Here is a 17,257-nt window from a genome sequence, read left to right as displayed (position 1 = left end):
TCTGCTCGGCAGGGAGCCTGCTTCCTCCTTTCTGCCTGCCTCTCTGCTTACTTGTGATCTCTGTCTGTCAAGTAGATAAATAAAGTCTTAAAAAAAAACCGAATTCTGATAATCATGGTTTGTTGCAATAGCTAAGTTTAGTATGGGATTAATAAAGAGAAGGGTATTTTTGAATGTCATCAGCAGACATCAATATTAGGATAAAAATGTCAATATTATAGTTTAGCTATATAAATACACACCTTACTAATAATTCCCTTTAAAATAAAAGAAAAAGGGGGAAAAAATGCTATTGTAGTAACATGTCCTTTTAGTGTAGAATTAATATTATTAACGCAGAGTGGAATTAGATAATCCCTCTCCCTAAGAGGACAATGTGTGTGTGAGGGTGTACATGAGCATATATGTACATACACACACACACACAAACACACTCTACCATTTTATTTCATTTCAAATCAATGTACTAAAGCACATTATCTTATAGCAGATCTATAACAAACACTACTGAACACTACTAAGGAAACGAAAACTTACTAGGATCAGTCTTAATTTTTTTTTTTTAATTAAACAGCAACCCCCCAAAGAAAGAATTTTGGAACCACATGGAATCATGTTCAAATCCTGACTCCACCATTTGTAGTTCAGAAGGCAAATGAGTGACCACTCTAAGGCATGATTTTCTCCATTGTAAACTGGAAAGCTACTCCCCATGGGGTTGTAACATCAATTAGTGAGATGAGGATACCTAGCATGCAACAGACAAATCCTGGGCATTCAGTAAATTTGATTCCCTTCCTCTTAATTCAAACATGAGTGATTTATGCAAAAATGCTTCTAAGTTATACATGATACTGTTAATAAACAAATGACTATAGTTAATGATGCCTAAAAGTATAACTTAAACATTTTGTGCTAATATTTGTCTTAGGAGACCATTAATCTGAGTTAAGGATATAGCCACGTAGCCTTAAATACTGTAATTGGCAATTTATCAACCAAGAGAATTTAGACAGAAGGAGTTTTGATATCCTAACTATAATCTTTCAATCTAGTGACCAAAGGGGCACCTGGCCGGCTCAGTCAGTAGAGCACGTGACTCTCAATCTCAGGGTTGTGAGTTCAAGCCCCATGTTGGTGATAGACTCTACTTAAAAAATAAAAATAAAAATAAATTTTAAATCTAGTGACCAAAAAGCAAGGCCAAACCTAAAATGCACTGTAAGTAGGATTATTACAGGATAATATACGGCTCCTGTTTATGGAAGAGAAACAAATGTCTCAGGAGTTTGCAAATCACTCATAAGCCTCCAATAACATACCCTCTGACATAACACATAAAATATAAATTGTTAAACTAACTCTGTCCCTTTTCTTATTCTGCTGTCAGAAAATGAAGCCCTTAAAGTACAGGCCCCTAATCAATGGGCATTACCAATTCTAATGTTTAAATTTGCCAGTGTTCCTAAACCAGAAAAAGTCCAAATATAGGGAGAAAAATCCAGGAATAGCCATAAATCCTGAGTAAATTAAATTCAAGAATCTGAGTAAGATTCAGTCAACTTTAAGGAAAGACCAGAGACAACAGAAGTTTTGATCCATCCCTGAGGGATCCGGCCTGTGCCTGCAGTTCCAGCTCATTCCTGCTCTTCTGCGGTTTTCACTTTTCAGTCATGTTCCCTTCCCTGTCCGTTCTGTGTCCACGGGTTCCAGAATCAAATAGGAAGATGACAGCCTTTCAGAGACTGCCTGACCAGCTCCCACAATCACCTAAGGTCACATCCTTGTAACAAATCCCTTTGAGTGTGTATGTATGCATCTATACATACACATAAAGGTATACATATACATACATATACACATATGTACATATACATATGTATCAAGAGATTTGCTACAGGCCTGTGACCTTATATAGCTGTGAGAACTAGGGATTTAGATACATCCAAACATATGTATTTCTATAATATATATAAATATATTTCTTAAATATGAGCGTGTGTGTGTGTGTGTATTCCTTTGATTGAAACCTGACTGATACAACACCCAAATAGTTAAAACATATTGATACATTTCAGAGGTGCCTGGGTGGCTCAGTGGGTTAAGCGTCTGCCTTCAGCTCAGGTCATGATCTCAGGGTCCCAGGATCAAGCCCCACATTGGGCTCTCTGCTCAGCAGGGAGCCTGCTTCCCCTCTCTCTCTGACTTCCTCTCTGCCTACTTGTGATCTCTCGCTCTCTCTGTCAAATAAATAAAATCTTTAAATATATATTGAGAGAGATATGTTTCTTTCCTTTCTCTAGATCTCTCATATTTTTTTTCTCTTTTCAAAAGAGGAGGAAAAAAGCAAAAATAATTTAAAAGTACCTCTCTCGTGCTCTCACGCTCTTGACCTCACTCTCTCTCCTTCAAGTTATTAGGCCATTATCAGGGTGACATTCTAAAGTATACCCAAAAGCAATTTTCCATGTCTTCCTGGTTAACAGAAACTGAATTTGATTCAGGTGTCAGAGGCCCACTTGCCTCCTTCTGGGAAGCTACACCACCCTCAGCCTTATGGAATACGTTTTGATTAGCCAAAGCCAATCATGGTCATTTCTTTTTCTTGCCAGTGATTAGGTTAGGAATGGGAAAGTGACAAAATTCTAGCCAGTAACATGATTGAAGATGACTGTGGCAGGCAAGGAGGCTCTAGGAAATTTTTCCCCCTCCTTCCTAAAAGGGAACAAAAGTAATAGAAGGCCCCCTTTCCAGCCTGGAGTTACTAATCAGCTGGCCTTAAAACACAGAGATTACCCTGTTTTTTCCAGGAGGGGCCCAATGTAATCACAAGGGTCCTTAAAAAATGAAACAGTAAGTCTGAAGAGATGAATCAGAGGGAGATTATACTATAGAAGAAAGGCGCAGAGGGATGTGACATTGATGGTTTAGAAGAAAGGGAGCCACAAGCCAAAAAGTATGGGCAGCCTCCAGTTGCTAGAAAGGCAGGAAAATGGATTCTCCCACAGAGCCTCCAGAAAGGAACACAACCCTGATGACATCTGGATTTGGGGCAAGAGAGATTCCTGTGAGATATCTGACCTACAAAGCCGTAAGATAATAAACTGTGTTGTGTTAAGCCACCAGATTTGTGCTCATTGGTTTCAGAAACAATCAAGAAACTAGCACAGCCTTCTTTGACTACAATGCTATTGTACCTGAATTCAAGAAATCAATGGCAGGAGTAGAAAATAGGAGAGATCTGGCTTCCCTCTGGAGCCTTAGTTAATCCAAACTTCATATGCTCAAAATAATTATCAAAGTAAATGCAAACCACATTACTATGCTAATGTAACACTCCCACTAAACTCTGCCTTATATATTGTTAGGTCCAATTTGGAGCATCATGTTTGAAGGGAAACACCTGCAACTAGAAATGCTCCTCTGATTTCACAAGAGAATCCAAGAGCCCTGAGGATGCTCACCTTGGAGGAGACCTGAAGGAAGGTGAGAACATCTGCAAACCTTATGAGATTGTCATGTGTAAGTGGGAATGAGATTGTGTTCTCCATGGGGCAGAGTATACCCATGGGTAGAAATAAAGGAATGAAGTTTCATTACAATATATGGAAGGGTTTTTTGTCACTGAGAGGTGACCACTGTTGGAGGGAGGTGCCTTTGAATGTAGAGCACTTGATGTCACTGAAAAGCATTCCTGTATAGGGTGGGTCTCAATTCTCTTCTAAAATCCCATCTAAATCTAAGGCTCTATTGATTTTTTAAGTGAGAGTTTTTTGGAGGGTAGCACGGTAACTACCATATAGTAGGCAATTAATAAATATTTGTTGAATGATTGAGTGAGGTGGGCTTGGAGGCATAGGCCACAGACTGCAAAATTCATCCACTTCCTTACATTGGTGGTGTTTTGGTAGGTATTTCTGGCTTTTAGAAACAGGCCTGAAAACACTATCAGCCCAATTATCACTAGTAAGTACTTAACATCCAGGCAATACAATGAATTCTTCTCATTCTAGTCTTTCCACGACCTACAAAAAGCAACAGAATTTATTTTGTCACTCCTCAGGTGGTTTCAGACCAGTGGTCACATCACTTCCAGCTATTCATTCTGTGCAAACCTCCAATAGTGACAAAACAATGAGTTGCCTAACACTAGTCTTTGGTGGTGATGAGGTTGAATAGTATCTTTGTATTTGCCCCAATGTTAGGAACATTTTCAAGACTGCCATCTGGCCTAAAGCAAATGACAATGCTGGTTTCTTGGCTGGCTCAGTCTCCAAACTTGTGCCCTTTTGGTTTCTCTGAAATCCAAGGCTTGTCTGACTCAGGATCAAAATCAATGATTACTTACAACAAAGCCTTCTGGGGGTTGGTTGGCTGGTTGCCTGGGTTTTGTTGTTGTTTTGGGTCCAGACATTACCCTTAATTCCCTTAGATTAAATACTACATTGTCCTTTCCTATTTCTCTTTAAAAATGCAGTCTAGTTCAGACAAGGGGTGAGGAGGTCATACATTGACTGCTTTCCTTAGACTTGCAGGTACTGGGGCATCAGAGCTCTGAGTACTGCAAGGAGAAGAAAAGAAAAGACTGAAAAGTAGGAAAACAATGACACCCTGCACTATGTAGAACCACAGCGAGCTCAAGGCATCTCCGATAGTGTCACAGCTTGCTTAGGACCAAACTTTAGAACAAATTTGGCTAATGAACAAATTCTAGAAATTCACTGAATGAACTCTCCTTACTGTCAGCTTCCCCCACAGTGTTAGGTCCTGGTCCCAGAGCCATTCTATACAGTGTGACTCTGTTCCCCTGACTGAACCAAGAACAGACATGAGGTCTAAGCTGGACCAATTAGAGTTCATTCGCTAATGTTTGAACTGAAATAGTGATGAAGGAAGAAGGGAAAGACTGACAGAATGGCTCAGTCTCTTGGGATGCCTTATCCAGTTACAATGAGGCAACCTTTGGACATGTGGGCTGGCCTTCTCGTGCTTGTCATGTAGATCAAAGGGGCAGAGGAAATGGGCCTGTAGGCAGAATGAAGCAGCCATGCTGCCAAGGGGCAACAATGAAAGTATCAGGATGGTGTGCCATGACTGAAGGCCCTCCAGAGGCCTGGCTACACTCTTGCTCCCGATTACATGAGTCATTCCTGTTATCTTGAAAGTTATTTTTTCCTTAGCTTCTTTTTCATAGGGAGAAAGGGATAGAGGGCGTGAAGGGAAGAGGGGAAGAGGGAGAGAGAGGATCTAAAGCAGGCTCCATGCCCAGCATGGAACCTGACACAGGGCTCGATCTCACAACCTTCAGATCATGACCCAAGCTGCAATCAAGAGTCTGAGGCTTAACTGATGGAGCCACCCAGGAGCCCCTCCTTAGCTAATTTTAATTGGAGTCTTACCTGCCACCGATGAATCACAATAATACACACCTGTGTACTACTTTTAATGTGTCAACTTGACTAAGCTGAACTACGTTTTCTAGAATTCGCTTTCTGTACATTTCTGATGAGAATCGGCTGTAAGGAAGATTCCTGTGGGAGATTTGGTGGGCAGAAATGATGCAGAAGCAATCCTTAGCTCCCACAGGCTGTTATATATCTTTGCTGGCTTACCTCATTATCATTAAGCAGCAGCTGAGCCTAAAGCTTGCTCTACTTTCCCCTGGATCTTTCTTTTGCTTCTCCAACTCCTGGGCCAGGTGTGTGTGTTTAGTTCTGTGATGAAGAATTATAAATGTTACTCTTATCCATATATTATTTCATCCTGGTGATATCAGGCCCATTCTCCCAACCTATGGAGATCACTTTGATTATCTGTCATTCTGTACATTAGCTACCTAAGCTTCGTTATAGCTACAATCTGACCCCTGGCTGTCCTTCCCGGACCTTTCTTATTAATACTCCTTGGAGCCCTTCTATCTTCTGGAAATCTATTAAAGGCACTGGGTAAGAATGGAATGAGATCTAACATACTAATGTGCTGCCTCTATCTTATATATTTAAACAAGTGGGTCTGAAAGCAGTGGTAGCCCAAAGGAATGACTTTTGCAGAAATGGATGCTTCAATCCTCAGATCAGGCTTGGGAAAGAGATATTTAAGGTCAAGGGGGCCTTAATGTAAGTGGTTGCCTCCTCTGGCTACTCTTGCGCAAATCTTTGGCCGCTGCACCAGGAAATAGGAAGCCTCCCCTTCTCCCATCTCTTACATACCGCAGACATTCCTCATCCTTACCTCTTCCTTTCTCAGAGAACTGCAGGATTGTGAGGTCAGGGAAAGTGTCTGACTTGTGCCCAGTCTTCTCCCCCATATCTCGCATATACCCAGCACACACGGTTACTGGATGATAATTGCTGTTCTTTGCAACATAAGCTTGCACGAGGCCCACTGTGACACCGAGGACTCAAGAAATCCTAGCCATCCCTAAACTGCAGGACAAACACACACCCTGCAAGTCCCTAACAGCGGACAGACACACTGCCACCACTGACTCATAACAACACTGGAGAATAAAAAAGGGAGGAAGAATAAGAAAGGGGATGATTTATTCCTGTTTATCAAACCTACAGTTATGATGTAAAACTATAGGTTATTCAAATATATTATGCTTAAGCCCTCTTAATTCTGAGTTCCTGAAAGTAATTTAAACTAAAATGTACCACCTCAGAAAGTATGCATAGTATGGTAACTTTTTTTTTTTTTTAAGATTTTATTTATCTATTTGACAGAGATCACAAGAGGCAGAGAGGCAGGCAGAGAGAGGAGGAAGCAGGCTCCCTGCTGAGCAGAGAGTCTGATGCGGAGCTCCATCCTAGGACGCTGAGATCACGACCTGAGCCGAAGGCAGAGGCTCCAACCCACTGAGCCACCCAGGAGCCCCTGGTAACTCTTTAAGAAGGGAAAGAAAGATGGCACCTGGGTGGCTCAGTCAGTTAAGCTTCTCCCTTCAGCTCTGGTCATGATCCCAGGGTCTTAGGATCGAGTTCCAGAATCAGTCTCCCTGCTCAGTGGGAAGCCTACTTCTCCCTCTACCTGCTGCTTCCCCCACTTTTGTGCACACTATCTTTCTGTCAAATAAATAAAATCTTAAAAAAAAAAAAAGGTGGGGGAGGAAGATATGAGATAGGTAGATAGATATCAAAGGGGGGCATCTGGCTGGCTCAGTTGGTAATGCATGTGACTCTTGATCTCAGGATTGTGAGTTCAAGCCCCAAGCTGGGTGTAGAGATTACTTAAAAATAAAATCTTAAAAAAAAAAAAAAAGGAAAGGAAATAGTTACCTACAGAGGGAGGAAAGGAATAGAGAGGACAAAGATATAAGCTAGATTTCTTTTCATTTTCTCTTGTTGATTTGACTGTAGAATCATCTAAATATTTTATACCATTATAAAACAAAATTAAATTTTAAAGAGCAATCCTTTTAAGCTAAGAGTCCATACTTAAAAAGCTGTATACTGTATGATTCCATTTATGTGACATTCTGGATAAAAGCAAAACTACAAGGACAAAAAAAAAAAAAATCTGTGGTTGCTAGCAACTGGAGTGGGGGAGGACTACACAGGGACTCAGGGCAATTGTGGGGTGTGCTGGAACTGTTCTAAATCTTAGTTTTGGTGCAGGGTACATGGTTTTATGCTTTTGTCAAGACTTGCAGAACTATACATTAAAAAGGATGAACTTTATGGTATGTAAATTATACTTTAATTAAAAGAAATATTACAAAAAATCCTTAATAATAAAAAGCCAAAACATCTGACTGAATGTCCAGATAAGGGTATAACCACCACAAAAAATCATTCCAAGTGACTTTAAAACACAATCATTTGTCTAGTCATTCTTTCGGCAATATGCCCTCCTTATAGAAAGAACTGCAAACAATTTTTACCTTTTTAACAAATCATATTGTTTAGTGTGTGCTTAGTGTGGAATAAGGAAAATGAGTAATTACACCGGTGTTAAGGACAAAGATCTCAATGTAGGAGAAAGGAAGTACACAATATAAGGTCAATGAAATTAAATAAAAACCCAAATTTTTTGGATTAGAAGTATCAGTATGAATTCATCATTTATCTTAACTATTTCCTGTATCTGTCCACTGAAAAGATCTAGAAATAATGACCAAAGTGGAAACGATCTGCACCTGTGGTATTTTGGTAGTTATCTCTAAAATACCTCAGTGCTGCTTAGAGAAATGGCAGATTCAGTTCTGGAGCAGGAAATGCAAAAGATGAGCCCAGAACAATTTGTTACACCAAAAAGAAGTCATCAAACACTCCTACAGTTGCATCTACAGGACCCAGGAGCCAGCCTGAATGCTCCCACTGGCCAAATAATACGAAAATTTAGGTGCCAATAAGGATAATACCTGCAATGGATTAAAGATATCACATGTGTTTAATCCGTAAGTTCATAATGATACTGAAAAGAATGAGTCATCACTGGAGCATGCTAAGGAACCACTTTCTATCTTTAAAACTGATAAATAAAGGGGGAAAAAAATCAAGAAGCTTTCCTGCCTTTCCTTTATGAACCATACCTCAGAGAATCCTCGTGGTTGCTGAGGGGAAGAGTTTCTGTAAGCTGGAAGTATTCCAGCTAATAAAGGAAGAAGTAAAAATAGAATATCCCCCTTTGGAATGCTTTATGAATTAATGTATCTGGAAAATAACTGTCAGTGGTTGCTAACCTCTCCAAAGAGAGAATACCAGCCATTATGTAGCTCCCACTGGAGTACCCAGCACAACAACCTATCAAGTATTTAATCTGATCAACCATTAAATTTAGCCCCAAATTTATGGGAAAAACAGGGCGCGGAGAGGCATGTTCATCAACACCATGAAAGGGCAATCAGCAAAATAAAGACTGTGAGAAACTCCTGATTACTTCAACAACAAAAAAGACTGCAAGGGAAAAAGAAAAGTTGGAAGTGAAGCTGTAGATTAAAAGAAATTTAAGAAACGTAACTGCAGTGCTTAAACCTTATTTATTTGGGGGGCGCCTGGATGGCTCAGTCAACTGAGCATCCAACTCTTGATTTCAGCTTGGGTCTTGATCTCACGGTTGTGAGGTTGAGCCCCCTGTTTGGTTCCGTGCTGGGCACGTAATCTGCTTGAGATTCTTTCTTCCTCTCTCTCTGCCCCTCCACCAGCTCATGCTCTCTCTCTCTCCTTCTCTCACAAAATAAATAAAATCTTAAAAAAAAAAAAAAAAAGCCTTATTTGGATCCTGATTCTAACACAGTGCTATATACAACCATTCAAGGAGATGTGTAAACATGAGATACTGGATGGTATTGATGACTACTTTTAGTTTTATTGTTTAATTATTAATATAATTAATTTTCAGGTATTGGTGATATTGGTGTTATGTTTATTTAAAAAAAGGAAAGCATAACATGGAAATCTTTACAGATGAAATCCATATCTGAGACTTGCTTCAATGTGACGCTTGGGTCACATAGGCTAAGCAACTGTTTGCCTTTAGCTCGGGTCACGACCCAGGGTTGTGGGATCCAGACCCACATCAGGCTCCCTGCCTCTACCGCTCCCCCTGCTTGTGTTCTCTCCTATCTGTGTCAAATAAATAAATAAGTAAGTAAATAGGATTTGCTTCAAAATAATGACTGGGAGGACGGGGATGTTAAGTAGGTAGGGTCTACATGAAACAAGATTGTCCATAAGTTGATAATTATTGAAGCTAGGTGATGGGAATGTCAAGGTTTCATTAAACTCTTCTATGTTTTCCATATATTTGAGATATGTAGTTAAAAATCATAAACTTAACTGTGTACTATAAAACATAAACACCTAAACTTACAATGTTTACTATTCCAAAAATGATAGAAGTTTAGCCTTTTCCCTCATAAGGAGGAAGCAAAATCTGGATTTATTTTGAACCTTATAGGAAGCAAAACAGAATCCATCAAGATAAAAGGCAATTATCAGTTAGAGGAATAAGCCTGATTTCTGAGAAGAAGGGGAAAACTGTACATCAAGAAGATACAAGCATTTCTCATAAATAAACATTTCATGAAGTAGTATTGATCACTGGAAAGTAAATGCATTTTTTAAATTATTTTTATTTTAATAACAAATTAGAGATATAATTCACATACCACACAATTCACCCATTTAAAATGTACAATTGATTGGTTTTCAGTGTATTCAAATATGGGCAACTATTATCACAGTTTTAAAATATTCTCATCACCCCAAAAATAAGTTCTGTACCCATTAGCAGTTATTGCCCATCTGTGGGCCAACCCTACTGCCACCTCAGCCCCAGGCAACCACTAATCTGCTTTTTGTTCTCTGGATTTACCTATTGTGAACATTTAATATAAATGGAATCATAATATAATATATGCTCTTTCGTGTCTGGTTTCTTTCACTGTTTTCTTTCGTGGTTCATCCATATTGTTGAATTGTCACTACTTTATTTCTTTTATTGCCAAATAATATTCCATGTATAGATATAACACATTTTATGTACCTATACATCAACTGACAGGCATTGGCACTGTTTCTACCTTTCGGTTCTTATGACTAATGTTGCTATGAACATCTGCATGAATATATGTTCTCTCTTCTCTTGGGTATATGCTTAAGTGTGGAATTGCTGGATTATATGGTAACTCTATGTTTAAACTTTTAAGGAACTATGAGACTGTTTTTCTAAATGGCTGCACCATTTTACATTCCTACAAGCACAGTGTAGAATTACAATTTCTCCATATCCACACTAAGACTTGCTAATATCTATCTTTTTTATGCTAGCCGTCCCAGGGGGTATGAAGTTATATGTCACTGTGGGTTTGATTTACATATCTAAAGATGACTTTTTAGTGTCCAGAGAAATCATTCTTATTGAACTTTTATTGTTCAAAGTAGGGAGAGAAGAACCTTTTGAAATGAGGACCAACTGTTTATACTCCAGAAAATAATAAGATGAATGCTTTTTTTGTGAAGGGACAGTCAAGACAGTTTTCAGGAATAAAAAGCACATTAAAGATAAATCCTATAAAGAAAAGGCAAAGAGCATAACAATATGGGGCAGTTATATTTTTTTGTCATATTTTGACTGATAATTTGACACCTAAGCATTATATTGATAAAAATCTTTTATTCCCAGGGGCGCCTGAGTGGCTCAGTGGGTTAAAGTCTCTGCCTTTGGCTCAGGTCATGATCCCAGGGTCCTGGGATCGAGCCCCACATCGGGCTCTCTGCTCTGTAGGGAGACTGCTTCCTCCTCTCTCTCTGCCTTCCTCTCTGCCTACTTGTGATCTCTGTCTGTCAAATAAATAAATAAAATCTTTAAAAAAAAAAAAAACACTTTTATTCCCAGGAACTGTTTTTACAACTAGACCATATCAGAATGAGCAGAAAACTCCTGAATTTAACCAACAACAACCAAAAAAGAACAAAGGAAGGAAGGTGGAATTTGTGTTTTGAAACAATTTTTATTAAAGTTGAATCTGAGGAGTCTAAGACTGTACTAGCCTTTCATGGAAAGGAGACACCACCAAAACCCTCAACTTGGCTAAAGAAGAGCATTCTAAAGACATCATTGTAATGTCTTGGTATGCTAAAAAATTGGAAAAGGATCTAGAGAGAAATTTTAATTAAACATTTGGGAAAATGATAGACTTGAGGTTCCTCATGAAGTTAAAAATAGAACTACCCGGTAATACTACTAAGTATTTACCCAAAGAATACAAAAATACTAATTCAAAGGGATTTACACACCCCGATGTTTATAGCAGCATTATCACCAGTAGCTAGATTATGGAAACAAACCAAGTGTCCATCAACTGAAGAATGGATAAGGAAGATGTGGTGTATACATATAATGGACTATTACTCAGACATAAAAAAGAATGAAACCTTGCCATTTGCGATGATATGGATGGATCCAGAGAATATTATCCCAAGATGAAATAAGTCAGTCAGAGAAAGACAAATACCATATGACTTCACTCATATGTGGAACTTAAGAAACAAAACAAATGAGCAAAGGGGAAAAAAAGTCAGGGAGACCAACAGACTATAACTAACTATAGAGAACACACTGATGGTTACCCAAAGGGAGGTAGGTGGGGGGATGGGTGAAATAGGTGATGGGGATTAAGGAGAGCACGTGTTATAACGAGCACCATGTGACGTATGGAAGTGTTGAATCTATATGTTAACTGAGTTTGAATAAAAACTTTAAAAAAAAATTAAACTTTGGGGAAGCCTAAGAGATTGAGTTTACCTGGAAGAAGGTAAGTTGTCTAATTCAGATAAATAAATGGGAAAAAAAGTAAACAACCCAAGACCACTGGATTTTAACATTTTGAATGTGGTACTTATTTTTTTTTTCAAATTAAGAATTTTTATTGGATAATTCTATGGAGTATTTTTGTTGTAGTTGTTTCAGTTTTTTTTTTATTATTTTTTTCTTCCAAGTGTTTATTTAAATTCAAGTTAGTTAACATACAGTGTAATATTAGTTCCAGGGATAGAATTTAGTGATTCATCACTTATATATAACACCCAGTGTTCATCCCAGCAAGTGCACTCCTTAATGCCCATCACCCATTTAGCTCATCCCCCCAACCCACCTCCCCTCAACTGTCAGTTTGTTTTCTTAACTATAGAGTCTCTAATGGTTTGACTTCCTCTCTGTTTTTATCTTTTATTTTTCCTTCCCTTCCCCTATGTTCACCTGTTTTATTTCTTAAATTCCATATATGAGTGAAATCATATGGTATTTGTCTTTCTCTTACTGACTTATTTAGCTTAGCATAATACACTCTAGTTCAATCCAGAATAGGGTACTTAATTTTTAAGTAATCTCTATGCCCAATGTAGGCTTGAGCTCACGACTGCAAGATCAAGAGTCACATGCTCCATCCACTAAGTCAGCCAGGTACCCCTTGAATGTTGTACTTAAATAAGTGAGGCTGTCTAACATGAGAATATGGACTAAGCCACCTAGAGCCCCCCCAAAGAGGAAGCAAACATTGGAAAATCACAGAAGTAACTGTTCATATAGTCTCAAAGGAAAATTAGAAAATAGAACTTAACAAAAATGAACCTACTAGAGGCCCTGAGAAAGAGGATATTGGAAGCATCCTCCTAGAGTAAAAGGAAAAATCTCTGGCATTCTGTCTTGGAATCACTCTATCAATACACCAAAGATGATTTAGAAAGAAGAAGGTTTGGGGGCACCTGGGTGGCTCAGTCAGTTAAGGCTCTGACTTGTGATTTCGGCTCAGATCATGATCTCATGGATGGTGAGACTAAGCCCCATGTCAGGCTCCATGCTTGGTGTGGAGTCTGCTTGAGATTCTCTCTCCCTCTCCATCTGCCCCTCCCTCTATATATGTTCTCTTCCTCTTTCTCAAATAAAAAAATCTTTAAAAAAAAAAAAAAGGAAGGAAGGAAGGAAAAGAAAGAGAAAGAGAGAGGGGGAGGAAGGGAGGGAGAGAAAGGAGGGAAGGAAGGAAGGAAGGGAGAGAGAAAAGTTCGTTTTGATGTTTTAAGACAAAAACGTCAAAGGAGAACAAGATGGAACTGAAATAAACATCCAGAAATGGGAAAGAAGAAAGTTCTCTGAGTAAAGAATCTTCCTGAGGAACATAATATGAACTGAACAGCTCTTCGAAATCTATTGAAAGATTTCTCAAATACAAAAAATCAATGAGACCAAAAAATTTTAAAGAAGAGTTAGGTTAACTGTATTTCAGAGAGAAGAAAGAAAAGTAACAATAGGATGATATCTTTGAAGAGAAAGGCCAAAGAAAAGGAAAAGAAAAAGCCTTAGGGCATTGGGGTATAATCTGAGAAAAACTAGATTTACTCAAAGAAATGTTGAAGTGAGCTTTTAGCACTTTTTAAAAGCTAGTTAGAGGGGCGCCTGGGTGGCTCAGTCAGTTAAGCAACTGCCTTCAGCTTAGGTCATGATCCCAGGGTCCTGGGATGGAGTCTTGAACCCAGTTCCTTGCTCAGCAAGAGCCTGCTTCTCCCTCTGCCTGAAGCTCCCTCTGCTTGTGCTCTTTCTCTCTCTCTGATAAATAAATAAAATCTTTAAATAAATAAAAGCTAGTTAGAAAATAAATGTGGAATTGTCACAAAATGAGAACAGAAGGAAATATGATATATGAAGAAAACGTTTTAAAAAATTATGTTAGAAAAGAGAAAGAAAGAATATCAATGTAATCATCACATTAAGGAAGAAGGTAGCAGTTCTTTTGAGCAAAAAATAATTAGAAATTAATTAAAATGGAGATACTGATACTTTAAAGCAAGTAATAGTTGTCATTTACAGGTGGAAATATAGGTGTTTTTCTTAAGCCCTGAACTCTTGACAATGTCCTTTTCATCATTCAATTATGTATAAGGCTTTTTCCATCTTGCAAAAGAATTTTTAGCCAAAAGAGGTATGAAACAATTTCCCTCAAAGTCATTCTAATTAATACAAAGTAGACAATTCCTTATATTTCTGTCCTATTCAGGAGATATCTAAGAACTCTGATCTCCGTAAAATGGACAGAGTACTCATCTTCACAATCTAGACTAGTATGCAGTAGGCACTCAACAAACATCGAATAAATGAGGAAGTGACAACATAAATATAGACATGCACCCAAAATACTATTTTTCCCTTGAGACAGTACTCATGATTTCTAGGTCACATTAAAGACAAAACAGCAAGAAATATTTTTTAAAAATTCAATTGAATAAAACCCAAAACCTCTCAGTCACAGATCTACTTTTCAAATGTTGTATCTTTTAACAGCTCATAAAAAGCAATTTCAGAGAACTAAGTCAAATAAGACTATAAATACCTATTATCTTACTTCATAAGACTATGAATAGGTTACTACCTAATTTCTTTTTTTTCACTGCATTCACCAGCCTTAGATGAATCCTATTTAAAGGCTTCTTTTTGCATAAATCTGCCAGCAACATTTTTTATTTACAAGTTTTTGTGAAATTGGCCTGGAGATAGGATTAGTCAGAAACATGCATAATGACCATAATTTTTCATTAATAGAAACATCACTGCATTTTAAAATAAGTTAATCATTATATTCCAGATAATGACATCTTTTTCATGAGAAATCTATACCATTTGTTTAGATACAGGGCAGGGAAAATAAGATTTTAAATCAACATATGACACCTGACATAGGGTTCAACCTCCCCTCAAAAAAAGCCTGCTCGGATTAAATGAGGCACATGTAACCCAGCACAGTACCTGGTCCTATCACCACCCCCAAGCACCCCTTGCTTTACTTTTATATAAAAAAGATAATCTATGAAATACATTTGCCTGACTCTAGTCACAAGACTCAAAGTCCTTGAAGGCACAGACCAAACACGATTCCTCTTTGTTACAGTGCCTGATACAGAATGTTTTTGATATTTCTTTTTAAAAAAAAATATTTATTTATTTGTCAGAGAGAGAGCACAAGTAGGGGGAGCCACAGGCAAAGAGAAAAGCAGGCTCCCCGCTGAGCCGGGAGCTGGAAGTGGGACTTGATCCCAGGACCCTGAGATCACAACCTGAGCTAAAGGCGCTTAGCTAACTGAGCCACCTAGGCATCCCATATTTTTGATATTTCTTAAGTGAATGAAGATTAGTAGCTCTGGGTACAAGACTCAAACCAGTTATCAAATTGTGGGGGGATTTATTATGCTACCATGATATGGAGTTTAATATTCTATTCTGTTTCCTACCCTGGAAAGCTGCCAATTCCTTCACCCAACAAACACTGAGCATCTTCTAGGAACCTGGGACTGTTATATTTCTTGTGATACCTCAGAGAATAAACAAAATTCCTTTCTCTCACAGTCTAACATTATAGTGGAAGGAGACAGATAATAAGAAATAATCGTAACAATCCATATTCTATAGTAAGTAATAGTAATACTATGGATAAGAACAAAATAGAGTAGGTTAAAAGGGATCAGGTACACAGGGGAAATGACTGATTTTAAGCAGGGTGGTCACAGTAGGCTTCCTTAAGGTGACATCTGAATAAAGACTTACAAAAAGTGAGAGAATGAGCTAGGTGGGCATTTGAAGGAAGGGTAGTCAAAGGCAACAGCTTATGCAAAGGCCCTTATGAGGCAGGAGCCTGGCTGCTTGAGAATTAAAGGTAGGCAGCCAGAGTAGCATGGGCAAGAGTAAAGGAGGTCAGAGAAAGGGTTAGAGGGTGGAACACATGTCATCTGGGTCTGCGTAAACACTCCAGCTTTTCTCTAAAAGAGAAATCCTCCGGATAATTTTTGATTTGAGGAGTGACATAATCTGAGTTACGTTAAATAAGATCCTTCTTCCTGCTCTGCCGGAAGAGGCTGAAGCAAACATATCAACAGAGAGGCTCTTGTGATAATCCAACTGTGAGATCATATCTGTATTCATTTGCTGGGGCTAACGTAACAAAAAAAAACCACAAACTGAATGGCTTCACTAAAAGGAACTGATTGTCTCATAGTTCTGGAGGCTGGAGATCTGGGATCAAGGTGTCAGCAGGGCCATGCTCCCTCTGAAGGCCCTGGGCAAGAGTCTGTTCTACGCCTCTCTCTTTGCTTCTAGTAGCTTCAGGTGTTCTATGCCTCGGAGATGGCCATCTTCTCCCTGCTCTCTTCACATCGAGGAAAGTGGTGAAGGTAAAGAGAGGTAGTTAGATTCTAGACAGGATTTGAAGGTTTGGCCACAGTTTATGTTGACAGATTAAATACAGGAAGTGTAAAAAAGAAAAGAATAAACAAGGAGTCTATGATTTTGACCTAAGAATAGGAGCTTTGCCATTAAGATAGGGAAGTCTAGAGACAGAGAAGTGGGGGTGGCAGCCATGGAGAGGTGCCATTCAGATCTCCCTGCTGCACAGCATGTAGTTAGCTGCCAGTCTCTAGCAGACACACCTCCGGGCTTCGAGGCATTATTCAGGCCAAGGCCATGAGTTCCCAGCACCATGCTCAGCCAGTGACTGTACACAGCAGGAGTTCTAGAATAGAGCCATTCCCGCTAGGGCAGGATGCCTCTGAGGGCAATCTTTACTCTGGTTCCTTATCTGCCTGCTGAGATCTTCTCAGAGCTATGCTGAGTCTCAGGCTCTTCCTACCCTTCCCTCCTTTTTTCCCCCTCTCTTTTCACAGGTTTCAGATTGATGGTGCCATCCAAAGCCTCTTCCTCTTCCTGCTACCCTGCTCTCACTACCCTTTCTCCTTCACAAGCATCTCTCCCTTTAAATCCCTTGCACTCCAAA

The sequence above is a fragment of the Martes martes genome (genome assembly GCF_963455335.1).
Source record: "Martes martes genome assembly, chromosome: 7".
Taxonomy (NCBI): domain Eukaryota; kingdom Metazoa; phylum Chordata; class Mammalia; order Carnivora; family Mustelidae; genus Martes; species Martes martes.
Note: the sequence above shows the minus strand (reverse complement) of the source record.